Source organism: Anolis carolinensis, chromosome 4, assembly GCF_035594765.1.
Source record: "Anolis carolinensis isolate JA03-04 chromosome 4, rAnoCar3.1.pri, whole genome shotgun sequence".
Taxonomy (NCBI): domain Eukaryota; kingdom Metazoa; phylum Chordata; class Lepidosauria; order Squamata; family Dactyloidae; genus Anolis; species Anolis carolinensis.
In genome coordinates, this window is record NC_085844.1 from 173678685 (window position 1) to 173702097 (window position 23413).

Below are 23413 nucleotides of genomic sequence, written 5' to 3' on the forward strand. Positions count from 1 at the left end.
AGCTTAGCCCTCTAAGTGGCAGCAATTATTCCTCTCCCTCTAATTAGGACTTTATTTTTCTTTTGTTTTTGTTGTATCAACCTAGAGCTGTGGATGATGGGTTGTGTTGTCAAATTTCGAGGTTGGGGGGCCTGTAGTTTTGTTGTTTTGTCCCGTGCCCTGATTCCATCACTCTTTTATATACAGTAGAGTCTCACTTATCCAACATCCGCTTACCCAACGTTCTGGATTATCCAACGCATTTTTGTAGTCAATGTTTTCAATACATCGTGATATTTTGGTGCTAAATTCGTAAATACAGTAATTACTACATAGCATTACTGCGTATTGAACTACTTTTTCTGTCAAATTTGTTGTATAACATGATGTCTTGGTGCTTAATTTGTAAAATCATAACCTAATTTGATGTCTAATAGGCTTCTCCTTAATCCATCTTTATTATCCAACATATTCGCTTATCCAACGTTCTGCCGGCCCGTTTATGTTGGATAAGTATATAGATTCTAAATGGTTGTGCTTTACAGCTGCATATCACATTCTATTTTGAATTATAGATGTTTAAAATAACTTACTCAAAATATTTTGGCTTTGTTACTTCACTACCCACAGTACCTTAACTTTAATATTTGCCAGTAATGTTTGCTTACATTTAGTGTCCTTTTTGTCCAGTTGTTGTTAATCACAACCACATTAGTGTCAGGACCCAGGCTACAGAGCACCAATAACCATACGCAGAGACCAGAATCTATCTAATATCTTTATTAAAGAATTATATAAAGTCAATAAAAACAAGTGAAGAATATAGTTCAGAAGTAGACCTTTCAGGAAAGGTCAAATATAGTCCAGGAAAGCAATGTCCAATATGTGATATTAGAGTCCAAAGTTGTAATCCAATAACCCAAACACACACTTTGCCAAGCAAAGTGTGGGGAAATGACAGGGTCCTTTAGTCCAATGGAGCTTGGCAACAATGCTGGAAGCAAACTAGATTCTTGGCAAACAAGGCTTGATACGTGGCAGCAAGAGGCAAGAAACAAGAACAAGGTCCGTGGCGAAGTCCGTGGAAACAAGGAAAGCTTGATGCTAGAACAAGGTCCGAGAAACAAGGCTTGGAACTTGGTCCTGGAAGCAAGGGACTGGAGTAGCGTAGTCCACACACGATCTCACTCCACAAGGTGACGAATTGACTCCGCAAGGATTTCTTTGCGGGCAAACACCTATATAGGATCTTGTTTTCCCGCCAAGGAACACTTTCCCTGGGGAACAAGAAACGAAACCCATACTGTGTCCAGATGCATGACTCCTTAAGATTTCCCAAGGGAAACAGGCTTAATCAGTTAATTGTCTGGCAGCAATCCTGGCGCTTCTGCGATTCGCCTCCCTAGCGCCTCTATCTCGATTATAATAATCCCGGTGAGAAAATGGGGGAGAATTCTGCTCAAGGCTTGTTTGGCTGACTTCTTGTGGGCAAACATCTTGCAGGTGCAAGGGCTCCAATTCTGGCTGAAACGGTGGGAAACCCAAGTTTTCCTCTTCATCTGCCACAATAGTACTGGGAACGGGACTACATGGCCCATGAGTCATCACAATTAGAATGCTCACGCTATTTCCATTGCTGTTCTATCCAAAATGAAAGGTTGCCTCCATACCAAACCTTTTATCTGGTTTTGTCATCCTTTACTGACTGCTTTGCAATGGAGATTCTAGGTGGCTACAAATCATTGTGTATTATGTATAACCCTCTGTGTTTTTATACAATTTCAGATACTTTTGTGGCACCCACATGTCTGATTTGTACAGGGAAAAAGTGCTTAATCCCCTACAATCGCATGTCTTCAATTAAATGTTCCATCCTTTTACTGCTTGGTGAATAGGTCATTATTCATTATTTTAGTTTCCTTTCTGGTGTGTGTGTGGTGGGGGGGGGGGGGGGGGAGAAGAGATTGCAACACACAAATATTAGATTCCCTAAATTCTGCAGAAATTATAAGTCATTGAAAATTGTAACTTTTTAGACTCTCCCTTTATTTATAATCATATTATAAATTCTAAATGATTGTGCTTTACCAGCTGCATATCACATTCTATTTTGAATTATAGATGTTTAAAATAACTTACTCGAAATGTTTTGGCTTTGTTACTTCACTACCCACAGTACCTTAAATTTAGTGGTATTTAGTGGCTGCAGATATGCTTAGTCTCACCTGAACAACACAGGTGGTAACTGTATACATTTCTCAGTAATTCACAATTTGTTATCAGAAAAGGATAGTTCATCCCAAATACTGTAAGTATAAATATTTATTTATGCATATAGAATGAGGTGAGTAAAGCTTATTTCAATTTGAATAACACATTTTGTTGTTATTAAGTAAACTCTTTTCATTTTCCCCACTGACTTTAGCAGTTGATCTTGATCTTGGTTTATCATATACAGTGATAAGACCACTGAATGCTGTTAACAAGGGGAAAAGTCCTTTGGCTTCCATCTGACTATCATTTCAATTGTATGCTTGCATCTTCTTAGCTGTTATGTTACTCTGTAAATTAATCTTTACCCACCTTGATCAGCCCCACTGGAAGTGTAAAAGGTATCCCCAAAACAATTGACATCACAGATTAAAGCCAAAAGCTCTGTAATTCCATGTCTCAATACATGTCTGTTCATATTCCACCTTTTCCTAAAATAATTAGTAGCAGTAGCAATAAAGAAAGCACAAAAGGGATTTCAAGGAGTCCTCCTGGGGATTTAATTAGTTTTTCTTTTGGTCACTACTGCACAAATTGGAATCCTTTCACAAGGGTGTGAGAAATTATTAATGACTCTGACTCATCAATTGGCTACTTGTCTCCTCACCGCTTTTGGTGTGTTGAGAGTGAATAAAGCATTGGTTGTTAGTAGTCTTGGGAAAGGGAATTGTAAGGTTTTATTAGCTATATTTGCTAAAAATGTGTAATCTCTGGTGGGCTTATAATACACAGAGAAGTTCCATTTGTGTAAATATTTATAGATAATGATAAAATATTAAAGATTTTATTCAGCCCCTTGAAATTTAAGAATTGACTTCCCTGTTACTTTTAAGACTGCCTATAAAGATGTAGGCTGATAATGTACAGTAGTCCGTCTTTCTTTCTTTCTTGTTGGCCACACACTTTTTCCTTACATTTGCCATGCATTATAAATTTGAAAAGGATTTTTTGTTTTTATCTTCTCTGATAGGTGCTAGTTTGTGGTCCCAAACATTGGTGAGCTACATTGTGAGGCAGCCTGTGTGCAAGCACATTGATTTGGTAACCAGTTTCCTTTCTGATACATTCTTTTCTACAATGCATGATAAGCTGTAGACATGAAGGCTGCAAATACATGTTTAGCTATTGCTTTGTTCTTTCTTAGTATGTGCATATAGTTCAGCATGCAACTGTACAAATGGTTACCTGAGTAATAGTCTTCTGTTCTGCTGCGTGCTAAGTAAAGATTTTTATGCGAGGCATGAGAGTCACATGGCCTCCAGATGGTGATGGATTGCATCTGCTAGCAGTCTAGTTGAGGCAGTCCAAAATGTCAGGAGGACCACATGATTCCCCCTCTGCTATATATGATGGAAGGTTTTGCATCCAACTTCCGAAAGCTAGCAGTAGCATAGCTGGTTTTCCTTTGGATGGATGCCTGTACTGGCTAGCTGCAGAATTTATACTGCAGCGCTTTGTGTCTTAGACCTAGAGAAAAGAGAGATTATACTGTATAAAGGAGGCAAAAATATCTTTCTCCTGGCTTTACAGCTGAAAGGACTGGTATGGATACCCACGGACTGAATGCTCTTTCCTCCCTGCATGCTTCCTAATATTGTCTTTTCCTTCTCCAGCTGTGTAAAGTTAACAGCAGTGTCACAAAGCTGGTTCTCTAAGACAGGAACAGGCTGTGATACTCAAAATGAGATGATCAGACACAGCATGGTTTTATGTGCCTTGTGGCTGGATGAGAAATGAGTCATCCTCTCATTTTGAGTGGCAGAGCCTTCTCCAGCTTAGGGAAAATTTTAAACTTTCCTCGCCTGGAAGAGGATCAGGAGACATCAGGTTGCATATGGCAAACTCTGTTTGGCATAGACATGCAATAATGCATTTTTGTTTTACTTCTTGACTTGCTGCTCCTTAAAGGGATTTTGAAGGAATTGAAATATTGCCAGGAAACAAGTCAGATCAGTGATTAAATGTTACGAATTTTAAAATGACATTTAAAAACGTGTGGATGATTTAAATGTGCAATGGTTTGTGTTGTAATCTCATGTTTATGTGTTTCTAATCTATGTGTTTTAAATTGTTTTATATTTCTTAGATATATTTTGTATTTCAATCTGCGTTGCACCTTGCCTCATGCAGCAGAGAGAGGCTAGTAAAATGTATTATTATTAGATGAGAAGCTTTTTGGCTCTCCATATGTTTTGGGCATCAGTGGCAGTGGAAGGTATAGTCCCCAAGCATCAAGAGGGCTGAAGGTCCACTTGGCTTGTATTAGGGAAAATCAAATAACTGTCTGTCTGTCTATCCATCTTTATCCATTCATCCATGAATTTGTAGACTGAGTCAAAGTCAGGTACAATGTAGCAAGAAAACTGTGCTGCAAAGAACCTATAGAACCTTGCTTCAAAAGTATAGTCAAGATTTTCACAATATATTTTATTTAGATGTAACATCTCTATTTTATTTAGAAAATGGATGCCTGCTGACATGTAGCAGAATAGTTATTTTTGCTAATGATAAACTGGAGATCACTGTGAAGACCTAGTTTTTATTTAGTAGAGTAGACTCATTTAAAATGTCTGCCAAAGTAACTACATAGCTACTCTGATAATTCACAAATTCATGCAAAAAAATTAATCAATTGAGTTGAGATTCTTTGCTTAAATAAATATCTTGTATAAAACAGTGACTGATGGTATTAATTAGAGATGTTTTGAGCCGTTGCAGAAGCTATGGAAACATTTTCCAGCTGAGTTACAATGGGAGAAGGCATTCATTCTTTCCTTCCTACTTTTTGTTAGTCAATAATTTTTATTACGTTCTTGCTTGATGAATTATCAGTAAATGTAAAAGTTGTACATAAGTTTATATAAGCAATGCCTAAAAGTTGTACACTGATATGTTAAGCAATGCCCAAAACTGCAGGCTTCTCATTTTGAACAGAACTTGAAGGCAATCCTTCACTCTGAAGTATAGCTATCAGCACAGAATAAAACTGGATATTGAGAAGAAAACACAGAATACCCAGAGTTGGTAAAAGGAATTTGCTTCAGCTGCATCTTGCCCCTTAGTCGCCCCCCAGGTTCAGGGGAAGAGGTTTGAGAGGGGATTTGCAAGGGAAAATTGGCAGTCATGAGAAGTGTTAGCATTCTCTCTCAAATAATTTTGATAGCAAATTTGTATTAGGAAACAAATAACTTAGAAATTGAAGTTTTCAAAGCCTTTATTGAATTGGAAGTTTTGTTTTTCTTCTTCTCAGACAGGTGAGATGATTATCTCTCTCCCCCCCCCCCCCTCCAAACAGTTCCCATTTCCTGACGTCAGTGGCTAATGTTGTCTGCCTTGATTGGTTAATCCTAATTCAGGGCACTTCCACACAGGATTTAAATGCGTTCCAAAGCAGGTTTTAAAAACCTGCTTTGGTGTGGGTTTAAGTCTACCCCTAAAAAAACAACAACAAGGATTTCCTTGGAGGACTATCTACATGCCATCTCAATAACAATTGGCATGGCATGCAGCCACCTCCAACCTGCCCCCCCCCCCAAAAAAAAAGCCTTTAAAAGTTTAAAAAACTTACCCAGCCACACCAGGAGACTGAGTTCTGAATAAATTTGGTTTTACCGGAGGCATCGTTTGGATTCTTCTGGTTAAACTGAGACAGGTCTTGGTTTTAAGGCCTGTCTGGATGGGCCCACAGTTGACTGCATTTTAGGCTACACAGCTGTCATTTGGATCCCTAGTTGGCATGGATTCCAAAGTGCTTTTTTTCAGCATGTTTTTTTAAAAGAATGACATTTTTTTCAGGTCTGGTGCCCTGTTACATGAAATTAATGTATCATCCTGACTAATGCTATGGCCACCCTGGTTGTGGACTGCAATGTAAAAACTACACATTGATCCTTTTTTGAACTTGGTCATTAATGAATAATTGTGGTATTATAATGCATACATTTTAACTCTGGTGAGTTGATTAATACATTTATCATGGTGATTAATTAAAATGAAACTAAAAGGTGAAGCTACCCCATAGAATTAATGCAGTTTGACATCACTTTTAATTGCCATGGCTCAGTGCTATGGAATCAGGGAAGTGTAGTTTTGTAATGTCTTTAATTTTCCCTGCCAAAGAGTGCTGGTGCCTCACAAAAACTACAACTCCCAGGATTCTGTATCATTGAGCCACAGCAATTAAAAGTAATGCCAAACTGCATTAATTCTACAGTGTAGACATACTAAAAAAAGTTAAACTCAAACACTGTCTAGTTCACATAAACCATGTAATTTGTGTATCTAGATATAAAACCATGCCTTCATTATTCCTGTAAATCTTGATTGCAGTTTGCATTTTCCCCATTGAATCAGATGATGCACCATCTGTGAGTGTTCTCATTATTTTGCTGTTGCCTTAAAAACTGCTAGTGTTTTATATAAATAAATACACTTGGTATGGGTAGATACTCTTAATGTGAGACATATAATCTTCCTCATCATCATCCTGTAACACTAGAAATGTATGAAGAGTTCAGTCATCACAGCTTGTGACAGAACTGCTTATCTGACAGGTGACGGATCAAGCAATGTGAGTTGATCATTGGCTAATAGCCTGCATGAATGCCTGTTTCACTAAATGAAAGGTATCTGTCTTCACAAGCATGGATGAATGGAAAATGACAATATTTGACAGTTAGGTAAAGTGGTCTTCCTGCCCAATGGTTCTGTGGAGCCATGTGAGGAAATAGCCCTGCCAGCCAGCTGAGATGATAGCTAGCAAAATATAGAAGATGTGTGGCAGTTTGCATGCTCAACATTGTGTGTTCAAGCATGAACAACAGTTAATGCACATACACAATAGTTTTAAAACAACAATATTGTAACAACAACAACAAAAAAAACCACCCGTGAATTCGGCACAAAATAAATTGCAAAAACCACATAGGTTACCAAGTGTCTCGCAAAAGAAAATTGCTAAAATTATTAATTGCTTCTTCTGAAAAGAAAATGAACAATTATATCCCTACTGATGCTTATAACTCACAGGACTTGACATGGCATTGAGATAAAAGGTCTAGTAAATGATCCTCAAATTAGGCAGGGGCCTTGAAGAGAAATATCAATATCCCCAATTTTTTCTTCTATTGTAGATCCGATAGACTCCCTCCAGATTATCCAATTAAAAAGCCAGAGGATTGTAGAATTGGACAATCAAACAATATTGTTTTGAGCAGAGCAAAACCTTTAAATTTCACATGTGACATGTTTGGGAAGAACAAAATTTGCCCCATTCCAAATAGATAGCCCAAGCAGCCAAATTACTAAATTCATTTTAGTTAAATAAGAAGCAAGTTTTTCCCTTCCTTCTCTCATATTTCTTTCTTGATGGTTGAAGCTTTGTCTCGTCTTCATACTGGAAACAGCATATTTTAATTTCAACTAACGATGGTTCCCATTGTGTAACTTCATAACTTTCCAATAATGTTTTATGAGCAGAAACTTATCCACAAATATGTAAGTGACTGTTTCTTGGGAAACTGTCTCATATTTATTTGATTTGTGATGTGCCAGTGCCAAAGAAATATGATGTAGTAACCCACAGGAATATGTGGGGATGCATCTCTTGCTATAGAATGAATAAAGCGATGCTTGACTTTTTATATACTTGGAAGCTAAGATATTTCCTCCCTGAGGAGCTGTAAGGGTTGTGGTGAAGCGTTGTACATTTGTCTTTTTGCTCAGACATTTAAAGCCTTATATTTCAGGGTTCCCTTTTGTCACATGAAGACAACAGCTTTTATTACAGATTAATGTTGTGCAGTGGCACTTGAGGACATAAGGCTCATCCTTGGGCTTTATTTTGATGCCACAATGAAATTCACATTTTGAGTCAAGCTATTACCACTTTGAGAGTGTATTGACACAGGGCTAAGAGGGTTTACCGGAGTTCTTATGGATATGGAGACAGTCAGCACATTAACCTTTTAAATAAATAGCTTCAGTGATCTCCTTGTGGGTTACGTGCATGACCTACATATTGATAAACGCAGTCCTAACGCATTGCAACAACAGTGAATTTACTTCCGTCTCCATGGAGATAAACAGGAACAATATTTCAGGCTCTGGTATTGATTGCAGGCTGAGGCTTTTCTGACATATGGAAACTGATATAACAACGGAATGAAATAAGGGAGTGAAAAATACATATATAATAAATAAAAATCCATTGGTTGACCTTAGACTGTAACAGCAAATAATAATATATAGAAAATGGAAGTTGGAAGGGTAAACACCTTTGTTGTTTCCCCCAACAAGATACATGATACAAACATATTAAAATTATTCAGTCAGTAATCTCATGTGATGCTCTGTCACTGGGCTGTTCTTAAGCTTGCATGTGAAGGTTCATATATTGGAATTATCACACATCATTTTTGTAAAAAACGTGTCCCCATGGAAAGTTAGCATGTCTAGGGAAGGGCATTCTCAAACATTCTGTTTTTGTATATCTAGGGAGAAATTTTGTATGAGAAGTGCATTCAAGTATGTATCTGGCCAGCTATAGTCTCTAACAGGCATGTGCAAGCTTCGGCCCTCCAGGTGCTTTGGACTTCAACTCCCACAATTCCTAACAGCTGGTAGGAGGGCCGAGGTTCGCCCATGTCTGGTCCATACAGTCCATTAAAAACTACTGCATGTGATTTTGTCTGGTTTCCAGTTCATGTGCAGATGTTTCATTATTTTTACAATTAAAACAATTGGCCATTGATAGTAGCCATATTATGCATCCAATTTAAAGTGCACAATCTTAGGTACATTGTAAGCCTGAGGACATATTAAAAAATTAACTGAGGAGTGGGGTAAAAACTCCCTAAATAATAAATGAATAAAAATATCTAAAGTGTATGTTGTGTGTCTGCAACATTTGAAGAACATTTAAAATGTATTTGACACATTTTCTTGTACATGCAGTATTGCCACTTGTGCACTAGTACGATGCATTTTCTTATTGGTATCAGAAGTTGAGATACTTGTTTATCTAAGGATGATGACATGTCACTCTTTCCTGTTCAGCATTGCATTTTGATTTCCTACAAATTTAACTTAGTTAATTCTTAAAATGAAACCAATAATTGATATGTGAAGATATCATATGTGCTGGAAAAATGCAGACAAAAAAGAATCGGGATACAGTTGTAGTCAAAACAGAATTCAGTGTGGGGCTAAAATTTAGTCAGCATACATGAGTCATAGTGTGGAGAACACAATCTTGATGTCTTTGTGTTAACATTAACATCAATTTTTGGCAGATTGTTCCCCTTTTTAGTTCATATATATTCTAACAAACATTTCAGTTATAAAGAAAACAGAGATGGAAATTAAAAACTATAGCAAAGCACACATGCCAACTACAGTTCAGAAATAATAATAATAGTGTTTCTAAATGAATTTGTCTTAATGGAAGAGAAGAAGACCCAGACAAAGCTCAATTAGATCTGGGACCAGAAGCAGATGAAAGTCCCTCCATCTACTGACCTGGTCTTGGAGAGGGAGAAGAAACAGCAGAATCTGCAATTTTTATCCCTTCCAACATGACTATCCTACTTTCCTTTTGTGTTATGTCTTAATTAGATTGTATGCCTGAGGATGGGGAACTGCTTTGTTAATCTTTTACTTGTAGAGCACCATATACAGTAGAGTCTCACTTATCCAAGCTAAATGGGCCAGCAGAAGCTTGGATAAGTGAATATCTTGGATAATAAGGAGGGATTAAGGAAAACCTATTAAACATCAAATTAGGTTATGATTTTACAAATTAAGCACCAAAACATCATGTTATACAACAAATTTGACAGAAAAAGTAGTTCAATATGCAGTAATGTTATGTTGTAATTACTGTATTTACGAATTTAGCACCAAAATATCACGATATATTGAAAACATTGACTACAAAAATGGCTTGGATAATCCAGAAGCTTGGATAAGCAAAGCTTGGATAAGTGAGACTCTACTGTACAGTGATAACGTAATAATAGATGCACCACAGGTATTCCAGAAGTAAATGCAGATAAATAGAATCTCCAAATCAAGAGTAAAATTTAAATGAAAAGAATATTCACACTTAATTGATCAAATGTTTATTTAATAGTTTAATTTTTTTTAGTGCTGTTTAGAAGCCCTTGGTAGATCTTAAGCATTTTGGTGTGTGGTCCAGGATCGAACAACCTTCATACATAAGAGAATCATGGAGCCATGCGGTTAGCTACTTGGTGGCCAAACACACTTGGTACCTATCCCTCTGTCATGTATTGTGTTAGTTCATCAAATGCAGTCTTCACTCTGTCTGGTTTTAAATAAATTAATATTATCAGAAAGAGATAAATAAATACTCACAAAACTGTAATATCAACATCAGTCCAAAGCTCTGAACTAGAAGACTCTGAGAAGAGAGGAAAGGCTGGCACACATACTTTGTCTAACAATGATGACATACAGTGATGACACATGGACCTCCCTGCCTCTTTGCTTGAAAACACTGAGGAATGGAATTTCAGTCACCATTTTTCAAACAGAGAATCAGCCTCCAAAATTGTGGATTTTAATGTCTGATGACTAGTAAAAATATCAGTTTTTATCTCATACAAATTGGGAAATTAGTTGTTTCCTGATGCTTTGCTCTGGGGTGTATGACCGACCCAGGAGATACCTTCAGTGGATAATAACATGGACTCAGAAGAGCACTTTGTTCCCTCAAAAAATAAACTGGTATTCTTATTCTGTACCAATTTCAGCATATTCATCAGTTGAACTATAAGGTTATATCATATAACTCAATAATAGCATTTATGTGGTCTTTATTTTTCACAAGGGTATATTGAGAACACTGAAACTTCAATAAAAAAAACAATGATTTCATTATGTACCCCGCAAATAATCCCACAGTAGCTTTCATGAGCATGGATGATTTAGCAAATAAAGATGAGCTGAATCCTACATATATTTGAAAAAGTGTAGAAAAATATGTACATTCATTACCAAATTAAATAATGCCTCATATGATATTCAGTGCATCAACTGTCAACATGCTAAAAAGATTATCACTGTCACTGATACATTTTTGCACTATCATTTATGACTAAAAATCCCCAAAGAGATTGAATATGTCCAAAGATAGCTAGGAAATTGTTTTTAATATCTTTTTCATATGCTGGAACTTTGGCAAAGAAAATGTGGTGACAAGCTGAAGAAGATGAATTTAGTCTATAAGGTCAGTCAGGAATGTATGTTGGTTTAATAGAACTTGCAAAAGAGAGGAAAGCAATAGTAGCATCAACAAAACCCATTAAGAACCAGATAATTGGAATCTGTCAATCAAGCATAACAAATGAAAGTGTAACTGATGAGATCTTCTCAGGATTTATGCAATGTTTCTTAAATTCTGGAAGGCATTTCAAAAGTAAATGTTTTAGAAAAACAGCAGGATGAGTTCAGAAGAAACTGTGGAGTCTCACCAATTTGGAATAGGATAAGATAAGGGATGTTTCAAAGACAGTGCAGTGTCTCTTCTTCTTTCTCACTTTTGGAATCTATATTGTGATATCACTCTGCTATAAGTGTCCTTGACACCCAAAGGGAGAATTCTATAAATACCATGAACTGCCAAAAGGACCAAACCAAACCTGGAGGTCAAGATGAATAAGCTGAGATCGCCATACTGTGGAGATGTCATGACAAGACATATTGTTGTTATGTACCATCATGTTGTTTCCCAGTTACAATAACCCTTTCACAATGATTTTCTTGGGGGGGGGAGTTGTTCAGAGTGATCTCTTCAATCTTCTGGGGAGGCTCTCCTCTCGTTCCCTTCACTATCACAGGCCCGGCTTGTTGGAACGAGGGAGAGAGCCTTCTCTGTGGTGGCCCCTCAGCTTTGGAACTCCCTCCCTAGGGAAATTAGGCTGGCCCCAACCCTGTCTGCCTTTCTTAAACAGCTCAAAACATGTTTCTTCCAGTATGCTTTCGAATAATCAACGACATGACATACCCCTCCGATAGATATACTTTGCACTTTATCTTTTGTCCCACCCCATCCTATCCCAAACTCTATCTTAGACAACCTTGTGACACTTGTCCAGGCACTTTATTCAACAGTCTTCACCACTGATGCATTAAAACAACTTCACCACAGATAGATAAGATGGAGGGGTCAAGTCAAAAGTGCATAGTTACTAATGGACTTTTGACTTGACCACTCCATCTTATCCATCAGTGGTGAAGTTGTTTTATGGCCTTTTGAATCCTGCTTTTATGGTTTTATTTGTACAATTGTGTTTGAATTTGTTTTTACTTGATTGTCATGTTTCTCTTGTTTTTATGTTTTAACTTGTTTATATCTTTTTCTTCCTTTGCACTTGGCCCCATGTTAGCCACTGCCTTCAGGGAGATGGTGGCGGGATATAAAAATAAAGTATTACTATTATTATTATTATTATTATTATTATTATTATTATTATTATTATTGAAACAACGGCATAGTATGACACAGCAAGCAAGAAAGATATGCTGGAGTTCGTATCACAAAATCACAAGTTGGACACTTCCCAAGCGTTTAGGACTGTGTGATGTATTTTCGGATGATGTGCGCAGATCCCAGTAGGGTGGCCTTTTGCATTTGGCAGATCGTAATTTTGTCAATGTCTATTGTTTCCAAATGCTGGCTGAGATCTTTTGGCATGGCACCCAATGCGCCAATCACCACTGGGACCACCTGTACTGGTTTCTGCCAGAGTCTTTGAAGTTCAGTCTTGAGGTCCTGATAGCGGTTGAGTTTTTCCTGCTGTTTTTCATCAATTTGACTGTCCCCTGGTATGGCAATATCAATAATCCAAACTTTTTTCTTTTCCACAACTGTGATGTCTGGTGTGTTGTATTCCAGAACTTTGTCAGTTTGGATTTGAAAGTCCCACAGTATCTTTGCATGTTCATTTTCCACGACCGTTGCAGGTTTGTGATCCCACCAGTTCTTTGCTGCTGGGAGGTGGTACTTGAGGCATAAGTTCCAATGAATCATTTGGGCCACATAGTTGTGCCTCTGTTTGTAGTCTGTCTGTGCAATTTTCTTACAGCAGCTGAGGATATGATCCATGGTTTCATCAGCTTCTTTTCACAGTCTGCATTTTGGGTCATCAGCTGATTTTTCAATCTTGGCCTTAATTGCATTTGTTCTGATGGCTTGTTCCTGGGCTGCAAGGATTGGGCCTTCTGTCTCCTTCTTCAGTGTCCCATTCGTGAGCCATAGCCAGGTCTTCTCCTTATCAGCTTTTCCTTCAATTTTGTCAAGGAACTTTCTATGCAATGTTTTGTTGTGCCAGCTGTCAGCTCTAGTTTGTAGTGCGGTTTTCTTGTACTGATTTTTTGTCTGCTGTGCTTTGAGGAGTATCTGATTTTTGACTTCAATCAAAGCAGGTTCTTCACTTTGCTTTACATATTCTGCCAGGGCATGTTCTTTGTCTTTGACTGCTTGTTTTACTTGTAAGAGTCCTCTGCCACCAGATCTTCTAGGCAGATACAGCCGGTCAACATCATTGTGAGGGTGCGGTGAATGATGGATGGTCATGAGTTTTCTTGTTTTTCTGTCCAAATTGTCCAGTTCCACCTGCGCCCAGTTTATGATGCCAGCAGTATATCTTATGACAGGTATGGCCCAGGTTTTTATGGCCTTGATGGTGTTGCCTCCATTGAGCTTGCTTTTGAGAATTTTTCTGACCCTTTGTGTGTATTCTTTGCTGACCATAGTTTCCGCATGTTCATGCTTGATGTTGTCCAGGTGTAACATGCCCAGATGCCAAGTGGCTGGTGACACTTGATCAGTTGGCCATTAGGCATATTTATGCCCTCACTTTTAATGATGTTTCCCTTCTTCAATGCCACTATCGAACATTTGTCCAAACCAAACTCCATGTTGATATCAGTGCTAAAAATTCGGACAGTGTTAGTCAGAGACTGGATTTCAGTTTCCGTTTTCCCATACAGTTTCAGGTCATCCATGTACATCAGATGTGAAATTTTGTGAGATTTCTTAGATGTTTGATAGCCCAAATTTGTTTTTTGTAAGATTGTTGACAGAGGGATCATGGCAATAATGAAAAGCAGAGAAGACGACGAGTATCCCTGGAAAATTTCCTTGTTCACAAGTCCAAAGCTTTCATTTCCAACAAACAGTTCAGTTTTCCAGTGGTAAGTATCCCCGCCTGTCATGCGGGAGACTGGGGTTTGATTCCCTGATGGGGAGCCACCCCCCCCCCCCCCATAGGTGCCACCTTGTCGTGGTGGTGGTGGGGGGGCTTAACTGTTCCAAGGATGCTGAGAGCTGTGCTGGCGTTAGTGTAATTACCGGCAGGTCCAACCAAGCCAGAGTGGTCTCAGCTGAGGGGTGGAACTAAGAGCACCTAACGCATTATGGAGAAACAAACCAAAACGAAGTCTATACTGACTTGGTCGTTGCCCAGGATAAAAAGGATCACAGTGGATGTTGCCGATTCTGGACATCCATTGACAAGTGGGCTACAGAATCAAAATACAAATGAACAGCCACAGAAGCGGCAGAAATATACAATGCCAGAAAACCGCACTATTATTATTATTATTATTATTATTATTATTATTATTATTATTATTATTATTATTATTTTATTATGACACAGCAAACAAGATAGATATGCTGGATTTCATATCACAAAATCACAAGTCGAACACTTCCCAAGTGTCTAGGACTGTGTGATGTATTTTCGGATGATGCACGCAGATCCCAGCAGGGTGGCCTTTTGCAGCTGGCAGATCGTAATTTTGTCAATGTCTATTGTTTCCAAATGCCGGCTGAGATCTTTTGGCACGGCACCCAATGTGCCCATCACCACCGGGACCACCTGCACTGGTTTCTGCCAGAGTCTTTGAAGTTCAATCTTGAGGTCCTGATAGCGGCTGAGTTTCTCCTGTTGTTTTTCATCAATGTGACTGTCACCTGGGATGGCGACATCAATGATCCAAACCTTTTTCTTTTCCACAACTGTTATATTATTATTATTATTATTATTATTATTATTATTATTATTATTATTTGCCATTACTTCATCTGAGAGAGTGTAACTTGCCCAATACTGAGCAGAAATTCAATCCTGGGTCTCCCAAATCCAATGTTCAAACCATTACAACACACTATCTCTCAAGAAGACATGACTCATTAGGAGCCAATCATTTTGCTTTGCAAAATAGAAAGTCATAGGAAGAGAGGAAGTGCACATCACATATGGATAGCTTTCTCTCTTAGAAATTGGTATGCTGTTTAACTTAACTTCTCTCCTTTTCCCCCAAGCTTTCTCTTTTGCTTTCTCTCAATTATTATTGAAGTAGAGAGAGACAAAGGCACTAGGGGCAGCCTACTCAGCATGTTGTTTCCAGAAGCATTTCTGGAAATATAATATTAAGATTTTTTCCCCCTCTTTAGAGTATGCTAACTCTGAACCAAATCTACAATTTGATGCTTCAGGATTACACATTTTGAGATTGCCCTCAGTGCATACCAAGAGGCTTTCTTTCTCATGGTGATACTAAATATGTAATGGATTTAATCTTTTATAAACTGCTGTAGTCCAGCTATGGGACACATTTTGTCATTTCATACCATTAGAAGGCTAGCTGTATTTAACGAACGGGTGAATTTTTCAAAGTATTTTATCTTTGGGAAATTGTCCAAGGTCAGTAATGAAATTTCCATTTCAAGTAATTTTGTTCAAAGAGGGAAAAATTCCCCCTTAGGTTTAAACCATAGGTTCTAAAAGCCTGAAAACTGAAAATAAAGAGACACTAGCTACAAGCACTGTTCAAATTATGTCTCTTTAGACTACTCAGAAATGTGGTTAAGCTTCTTTCTTACTGCTCTAAAATATTCAAGGTTATTGCCCTACATTAAATGCTAAACCCTTTAAATGCTTCCTTTGCAGCAAAATTTGTTAAGATTGACAACTTGAAAGGTTTAAAATCATAGTTAGTTTAAAAAAAGCAGAATCCCTGAAAAGTGAGGCTGTGAGTTTATCACAAATGATACATGTATTTTAACATTTCAAAATTAAAAAATAGCAAGTGACAGTAATTTCAATAGAACATGATAAATTATCTATAGTCAGTAGTCATCATTTGAGATAACATGTGCAATTCACTCATTATGTTAAACCTTTATAATGAAATATCATTACATATATAACCTGATAAGAAGGAATTTGTCCAGATGATGTAGAGTCCTTTTTAAACCAGTATTTAAGACATGATTTATGTTAATCCATTGTATGCTGTGTTATAAGTCTTTCAGTTGTGGGGATTTACTGCTTACTTACATATTAGATTACTTTGGGGGATGTTACTTTAGGGACTGTAACTCTATACACAGATATATATCAGACAGCAGAATAAACTTGTTCCTGGACATTACTACTTTAGTAAAAAAAAAAAAAAAAGCAAGAAATTTGCTAATTTAACATGCTAGGGATACCTGGTGAGTCAAGCTTATCTGCTTCCCCTTTCTCTTTGTCTTGGTGTTCACACAAGCACAAATAAGGGCCTTATCAGATGGACATTTGTAAAGCAGGGGACAGCAGGGCTAATTGTGGGGCAGCAGAAGGAACCACCTCACTGTGTTCCCTACCATAGGGGTCCATAGTATCCCTTCTCACAATGTTCTCCCATCTGTCTCAGCTTCCTCTTCGGCTCCTCTGGCTTTTTTCTATGAGGAGTTGGGTGGGATGCTCCTCTGGGCTCCTTGCCACAGCACTGCCAGCATGGACCTTCCTGGAGTCCTGCTGGAAGTAACCCTGCATCATGTGATGGGCGCTGGGGGATTCTGTGCCAGCAATGGAGAGAAGCAGAGAGAAGATGTTTCTCTCCCTGCATATGATGAGGTCCTAAGGGACTCTTAAGGCTATATTTGCCTGTCATGGATAGGCGTGGCATATTTCAGTAGTCTCAGCTAGACTAGAATTCCATTCCTTTTCAACTCAAACATTATTATTTGTCTTTTAATGTTATGTATTCTGTTTGGAGTGAGTGAACTACAGTTCCCAGAATCATGGCTGAATCCTTCCCAAACCCTGCCAGTATTATAAGTTGGCCATTTTGGGTGTGTGTACCAGGTGTGGTGCAGTACTGTCTGGATGGGGGTGAACTACTGGAATTTCTAGATTCCCAGGGCGATTGCCCCGAAATATCTCTCAGTATCCACAGCAGGCAAAATTCAGTTTGTGTGCTAAGTTTGGTCTAGATTCGTCATTGGCTGGGTTCAGTGGTCTTTGGATGGAGGTGAACTACAACTCCCAAAATCAAGGCCCCTTCCCACAAATACCTGCAGGATGTTCAGTAGGTCATGAGGGTTCTCTGTGTGAAGTGTGGTCCTAGTGAATTGTCGGTGGGGGTCAGTGTTTATCTGGCTGCTTTCTCTATAACTTGTCTGCATCGACAATTAATGTATATCCTAGAAATTGAAAGAAAAAAGATAAAAATCCCTAGTAAAGCAACTTTTCAGCCTCTATTTCTGTGCAATATCTTAAATGGCACTTTATCAATACTTTTGTTTTTAGAGTTCCACTCCCCAATTCATCTCTAAAAATAACTCCCCAGAAGAAAGAAAAACCTAACCCTCCTGCAAGATTATTTTCTGCCCCATACCACTTTAATCTCTGCCACTGCTACTGCCTTTGTTGTAAAAGAAACAGATGTTGAGCAATATCTTTTAAAAGAGAAACAAGGGAGATAATTGTGCTGAGCTAAAATTAGAGATGACAATAAAGTGTCCGAAGTGAGATCACAGGAAGGCTTCTGGGGCTTGTGAAATCCCACTGCCCAGGGACAGGAATGCTTTACAATATTCTTCTTCGGGTTGGATTAATATATTGGAAGAAAATAGCTTCTTCCTTCCTGACAGTCACCTCACAAATACTGTGTGTGTCACCTGCCCCAGTACCAAAACTTTTTCTAGACTACAGTTCCCACAGTCCCCCATTCCACACATTTTTGGCAGTGTTCTAACAAGAATACTTCCAGAACATCACTTTACTGGAAGTGACCAAGGAGGTGGAGGGAAGTAAGAGGTCTCTTTTCTCACCTGGGTATGCTGTGATGTGTTGTCATTCTAAAGGTTGCTGAATTGGCACATCTGTGATGGAGAGAGAGTGGGGATAGAAATAGTCACTTCTTTCCATGGCTATCCACACAGACATTGAGCATATTAGTACTAATGGTGAAAAAATAAAAGAAAAAAGAAAGGAGTGAACTCTGGGAGCTGGGACTTACGCTTTGGGAGTAGGGAGGACTTTTGTTGTTTATTCGTTCAGTCGCTTCCGACTCTTCGTGACTTCATGGACTAGCCCATGCCAGAGCTCCTTGTCAGTCATCGCCACCCCCAGCTCCTTCAAGGTCAAGCCAGTCACTTCAAGGATACCATCCATCTATCTTGCCCTCTTCCATTTTCCTTCCATTTTCCCCAGCACTATTATTTTTTCTTTCCTATCTTCTCATTATGTGGCCAAAGCACTTCACCTTTGCCTCTAATATCCTTCCCTCCAGTGAGCAGTCGGGCACAATTTCCTAGAGAATGGACTGGTTTGAGTTTCTTGCGGTCCAAGGCACTCTCAGAATTTTCTTCCAACACCACAGTTCAAAAAGGTCATTTTCTGATAACAGTGCTGAAGATTTGGGCTGGATCTACATTGCCAAATAATGCAGTTTGAACTACATTGTATGGTCAATGTAGGCCCGTATAATGCTGTTCAAACTGCATTATATGGATATGCATTATTTGGCAGTGTAGATCTAGCATTGATCCATCTTTCCTTGAATGTAGTGAGTGCCTATTCACTTTGAAAAGATGTATGCTTTCAAAAATGATGTTCTGAAACCCAGTCTATGCCTACTTGAACCCTGCTGAGTTCAAAGTGATTTGCTCCCAGTTGACTAGCTATATGACTGCAACTGGAGTGTAAAAATGGAGCAACACAAGGCATTTCACTATTTGACTCTCACATTGTTGCAAAAGAGTACCCAAAAAAGCCTACTATGTCATATTGCATTACAGTCCTGTTTTTTTCCACAGCAGAATAAAAGGAATTATATGACATGGTTATTCCTTTTTTCAAAAAAGTCTGAAATCAACATAAACATTGTGGGATTTCATTTTCATAGCAATCTAGGTAGGTATATGTTTTTAAATAGATGAAATATAATGCAATTGTTTTACTTGATCAGCTGTTGTACCCATAGATTTTTTTAAAAAGTTATATTCATGCTGGTTATAAGGGAATAATAGAAGAAACATATATTTGTGAAACCACTGTAAATGAGTTATGCCAGTAGACTAATGCGCATCTTCATTCTGACAAGGCTTCCAGAAAAGCTTTTGACATTTCTTGTTCCCCAGAGTGCATGAAGATGAACTATTGTCTCATTTATTTTGTTTTTTAGCAGAATTTTGAAATATGCTTCTGCCACACAAACACACTATAATTACAGTGGCATGGAACTCAGTAATCCAGATGAAAAATGATCTTTCATAAGATTTGTTTAATCTTTATTATATTTAATTCATATATTTTAGTGCTCTTTATTGGAAATATAATGTCCTGATTAAACACAGTTATTGAATGTTAAACTCTTTCATTAACTTTATAGGTAGAATCATAATTATTTCACATAAAGCAAAATGTTTAGCCTCAATTTGCATGAAATATAAGCACACTTTATCTAATAAATTGTAGTCAGGTTTTGAAATCAGCTTTTCCTTTGCGGCCCTTAGAAGACACTTCACACTTTGGAGGAGAAATGAATCTGCCATGTAATTTCTGTGCTTCCTGCTGTTACATGCAAGCCTGCAAATATATGGCATGGCTATATCTGCTTATTTCACCACATGTTTATTCTGGAGGCACTGCAAAGAGCTGAAATTACATGCAGTTCTCTTCAGAGTTTTAAGTATGAACACAGTATGTCTCAAGGGCCATGGGACAGAAAATGGGAACCAGAAATCGCTGTGTAGACTCTGAATCATCAGGACAGCTGGTCAAAAGGAGAAATTGCTGGCCTCTGGACAGAGCCATCCAAATAAAGTTGACCAGGAAAAACGAATGCTTTTGAGCAATTTGTAGTCCTTGCAGATCTCCAACTCTCTGTGCGGATAGCATTATCATTTTTCTTTCACCATTCTGAAGGCCTCTGAATGTGAAATATCGGGAGCAAAATAATTAACTTATCTAAAAAGAAAGTACCACTTGCCACCAGCTTATTCCATTTTGGAAAAGCTGTCTGGTAATAGATGCCAGTGGCTGTGGGCGACAGGTCCAGGTAACCTATGGCCAAATGATCAAGGAGCCCATCGCTTGGACGAAAAGTTGACCGATAATCATGTAATGAGACTGGGGAATGGTGGGGTTGATAAACCTTGAGGAAGGGGACTGCAATGTAGAAGAAAGAAGGAATGCGATTACTTGTAAGAAGAACAAAATGATGAAAAACTTGAATGGAGGTTTGGAGTTTGAGAAGGACTGAAATATATTATCAGCTCAATCCGTAAAAAGGAGAGCTGAAAGGCAGCAGAAAAGAAAGTTGAAAAGATAGACAAGTCAAATGAAGTTGTAGAAGAGGAAAAGGACACCCATAAAGTTCATCAGGCAGAGAAAAGACAATTTCCCGAGTTTACATGCCTGCTTCCTTCCTTGTTTGTTTATTATATTTTTGTGTTGTCCTGTAGCTTCCAATGGCTTCTGAGGTGCTGAAGTAATAAAAGCAATTAAAATGGCACAGTGCTGTAAACATTTTATACACATTAAGATAATTTTGAAGTTTTAAAAATATTAGTCTAAATCTGAAAATGCAATTTTAAGATAATTAAAACAAAGCCATTTTAACATGCAGCATAGCACTATTCTGGGCCCATTCTACACTGCCATATAAAATCCAGATTATCTTATTTGAACTGGATTATTTGTCACTGTATACTCGTATAAACCTGTTTAAAGCAAATAATATGGATTATCTGCTTTGATGATCTGGATTATATGGCAGTGTTGAAGGGGCCTTAGATGCCCATGAGAAACTCAAAATAGATTGAGCGAGCCTACATTACTTTGCTATCATTGGAAGGTCCTGTTTTGCCTTAGCCTCAACCCCCAACGAACTACCCTCCAAAAGTGCAATTTTTTATTACGCCACCCTTCAGTCATGAGCAAAGGAGGCTTTAAAGAGCACTAACATTCTAAGCCAAGTTCTTACCTTCAATGGACTTACCTGTTTTCAGGGAGTGACCAGGGCAGGATAATCATATAAGATGCATAAGTTGTGTATTCAGATCATCGACCCCATTGTTTTAGTTCAGGTCATAGTAATAGTGCAGTCATAATCTCTAGGAGAGCAATATAACCCTGTGGTTTCCCTAAATAGGAAGAAAAATATAAAGAAGGGGAGATTTAAAGACCTTTCTTTAATTTCAACACTCATGGTTGAGGTTACTTTGAAAATGTTGGGGTAGGCAATTAATAATAAAAAAGCAGAAAAATCCAGTAAAGAAGATCAGTGAGATATTGATCCGTTAACAGTAAAATAATGCTGCAGTCGTAGAAAAGTATTGCTTTGAAGAGAATTTCTAGAGATAGCAATCACTACAATAAGTGAACAAGAGTTTTTTTTTTAAAGAATGGGAAACTACTGTAAAATGTTAAGATGATGTATGCATATGTTGCTTTATCTGCATGTTCTGGAAGCATGATGTCAGACACAGTGCTGCCAATCAGTCTTTGGTGGGTAACCTTTTGTGCTTTCTACTTGATAAATCATATAAATTAGCATGTTATTAATGCTATCTTATGTTGGCTAGATATCAGATTTTCAGTTTTAAGTTTATTCTGAAGAATGTAGAGCACTGATATACTGAAAGAGAAAAGACAGCTTAGGCAGGGAAGTGTGAAACCAACCACTTTATTTCTGTGAGGCTTCCTGTAGTTTAACCAAGTGACAGTCATGGAAAGTCTACAGAGTGCTGTTGATTTTCACAACAGATTCTATGCATTTAATTTTAGAGAATTCTTGAGAGAACAACCATGCATATATGTGCTAATCATAGTGCGAGCTATCCCTCTTTGATGACATTTTACATGCCCAAATGCATGTGCATTTTCATGGGTTGCTAGTGATGCCATTTAAATTATCTGTGCTGTTTGCACATTACCTAAGCCCTACCATAAGACTGGCAAGAATGATGAAATTGAAAGCAGAGTAATTTTCTTGTTTGCCATTTCTTTTGCAACCATTGTGAATATGATGGGTTTTAAGCAAATTGTTTCTCTTACAGATTCCTTTTTACTTTATCATCATCTTAACCTAATCTGAGAATGGTGCATATTTAAGTCAGGATATTAGGGTCAAACTATATGATTCTTTAAGGCCACATATTCCAGCCCTGTTGCCTCAGTTCATGTAGTTTCCCGCAACGGCAGACTGGTAGAACTGTGTCATGGCTGTAGACTGCCATGGCATGGAGGGGACAATTAGGTTGGCCACTCAACAACACCAAAACACATTTGGTGGCTGCTGGGCAGTGGGAATATGCTCCCACCTCCACAGCAGCTGGGGGACCCCATGGGTAGATCGGCCCTGAATGGGTCAGTGGCCTAGGACTTTTCTCGGGTTGGATCCAGGAACATAGCACTATGTTCACACACTGTGTCTTTCCCAGTTTCAGAGGAAGAATTCCAAATCTATCCCTAGTTGGTGTGGTCCCTATATATTTCTGAAGCTTTTTTTAAAAGAAAAAGGACACTCTATGGGTGGTAAGAAGTGGGAATAAAACCAATCCCCTGTCTATTTATAAATACTAAATCAGACAGATCAAATGCAAGTTAAACCCTCTCTTGTAGAATATTTCAGTGTGCACAAACACACATAGTCTAATTTATTTGCCTAGAGGACACCAGGGTGAGAACTGTAGCATGGAAGAGAAAACAGAAAATCTAGATGTCTAGTTGGACTTGAAACCTTTTCCATAATACAGTTAGACTAGAAACCTCTGGACCTGGAGAGAATATGCCTTAGACTTTAAGCGGGGATAATTCTAAACCTGGACTCTCCCAACTGCTTAAATAATCTCATT

The 23413-nt window shown here is 38.1% G+C and overlaps 1 protein-coding gene across 17 annotated transcripts in view; it reads left to right on the forward strand.

Moving 5' to 3' along the window:
- dab1 (DAB adaptor protein 1) overlaps positions 1-23413 on the forward strand; it is an 861244-nt gene that overhangs the window by 690747 nt on the left and 147084 nt on the right. The window contains exon 5 of one of the 17 annotated variants that reach the window (XM_062979599.1): positions 3221-3291. The exons of the other annotated variants lie outside the window; for them this stretch is intronic. The gene's annotated coding sequence lies outside the window, so the exon portion shown is untranslated. The remainder of the gene's footprint in view (positions 1-3220; positions 3292-23413) is intronic. 17 annotated transcript variants of the gene reach the window in all.